The sequence below is a fragment of the Fukomys damarensis genome, unplaced genomic scaffold (genome assembly GCF_012274545.1).
Source record: "Fukomys damarensis isolate Sample0158 unplaced genomic scaffold, DMR_v1.0_HiC HiC_scaffold_14, whole genome shotgun sequence".
Taxonomy (NCBI): domain Eukaryota; kingdom Metazoa; phylum Chordata; class Mammalia; order Rodentia; family Bathyergidae; genus Fukomys; species Fukomys damarensis.
Window position 1 is genome coordinate 51,262,950 of NW_022900926.1, and position 2,152 is coordinate 51,265,101.

The 2,152-nt window shown below is 37.4% G+C and overlaps 1 pseudogene; it reads right to left on the reverse strand.

Annotated features, from left to right (window-relative positions):
* Positions 1–827, reverse strand: part of LOC104874292 — a 7,570-nt pseudogene extending 6,743 nt beyond the window's left edge.
* Positions 828–2,152: the final 1,325 nt, after the last annotated feature.

Sequence of the window (2,152 nt, forward strand, 5' to 3'; positions counted from 1 at the left end):
TTTTTTTTTTTTTTTTTTTTTTTTTTTGGTACTGGGGATCCAACTCAGGTCCTTACGCTTGTAAGACAGGCACCAGAACCACTGAGCTAAATCCCCAGCCATTAAGGCAATAGCTTTAAAATGTCTCATTTTATGAATGTGCTGTTGATGAGCATTTACATACTTTGAATACTCTTACTCTTTTTTTTTAAGACAAGTTTTCCTGTATAGTTCAGGCTGGTCCTGAACTCACTACATAAACTAGGCTGCCCTTGAACTCACAGTGATGCTTCTGCCCCAGCCTCCAGAGGGCTGAGTTCGCAGGTGTGTGCCACTATGCCTGGCTCTTTGGATAATCTTGCATGTAATCTTTTATACATTTGCAGGTGCATTCATGGGATTAATTTTCCAAGTATAATTGCTGAGTCAAAAGGTATGGTGCCAGGCGTGGTGGCGCACACCTGTAATCCCAGCACTCAGGAGGATCGCTGTGAGCTCAAGACCAGCCTGGGGTACATAATGAGTTCCATTTCAGTCTCAACTACATTGTGAGACCCTGTCTCAAAAAACAAAAAAAGAAACAAAACAAAAAAATATGAGAGTTTTCTGTGCTGACTGATTTTGCCAAATTGTCCATCAATTTGTCTTTTTTTGACTTTTCTGTCTTCAGTCATCTTCTACAATGCTGCAAAGATAGTTTCTAAAACTAAGCTCTAATCTTGTTACTCTGCTTCATAAAACTTACCAGTGACTTCCAAATACAGATGAGATCCAAACTCCTTAGTGTGGAGCTCATGCCTCTTCTTTTTAAATGTTTTGTTAATCTGGCCAGATTCACCTCTCACCATTTCTTTAGGTACATTTTATATTTTAGCCAAATTAGACCTGTTTTTCATATAAGTTGTGCTTTATGCCTCTATACCTTTGTAGATGCACTTTCTTTGCTTAGAATACCTGCTCATTCTTCAATAACTCAGTTTAATTACCTCCTACTCAAATGAAGCCAGATACATCTTTGCTACTGCTAGCACAGTGCTAGGTACATTAAAGATTGCCCTGTCTGACTGAATAGCAATAACCTGTTCATATGTCAAAGAGATGCCACATGCAAAAATATTAAAAAAATTCACAATCTAGTCAGGCAATAAGGAGATGAATTGAATCCAATCATCCAGTGAAGGAAACTGGCTGTAGCCCTAGGTAGGTTAATGTATGCCATCTGCCCCAAAAAAGAGAGAAATTATATGAAAATTGGGCAATTGTGAAATGTGAAGAACACTTAGGGAAAGCATAATGCCAATAAATCTTATTTTCTGTCTCTTACCTCTTATCTCTGACACTATCAAATAATATAGTTTAACTCATCCTCATATAGTCACCCTGATTGCACAAATTATGCTTTCTGTCTGAAACCCCCTTCTCTGTTTTACCTGCATGGGGAATGTCAAATCTTGCCCCCAAATCTAGATCTAAAGTTAGCGTCTCTGGGAAACTGTGCCAGTAGAGAATCATTTACTCCATGATAGCACTTCTAAAATTTTAGCTTTTTTTGGTATTATATGATCATACAATATTTTAATTTATTTATTTGCATGGTTATTGGCCTTGCCTAGAAAGAACAAGAGCTTCTTTAAGGCAGAATTATGTCCTATATGTCTCTTTATCTTAATATCTTCCAGCCAATGCTTGGTATATAGTATTTGCTTGATAAATGTTTAGCGGAATTGACCATCCAATTTATGTCATCTGTATGTGTCCACTAAGAAGAGCATGACCTCTGGAGTTTGACTGTTGGTTTTCAATGAAGGATCTGTAGATTACTAGTTGTGTAACCTTGGAAAAAATTGTCTGCTGTATAAATAGTGTGTGTGTGTGTGTGTGTGTGTGTGTGTGTGTGTGTGTGTGTTTGAGATAGGCAGCAGTGCTACTCAAAATACTGGTCTGAAAAGACATAAAGGACTTGTTCCAGAATACAAAGTAATTCATTCTTTTTTACTTTTTATTTACTTATTTTTTAAGACAGGGTCTCACTATATAGCTGAGCCTGTCTGCAAAGTCACAACAGTCCTCCTCCCTCAGCCTCCCAAGTGCTGGATTACAAGTGTGCACTACCATGCTTGGCCCTTATTCTTGTTTTCTTGTTTTTTTTTTTTTTTTTTTTTTTTTTGTGGGC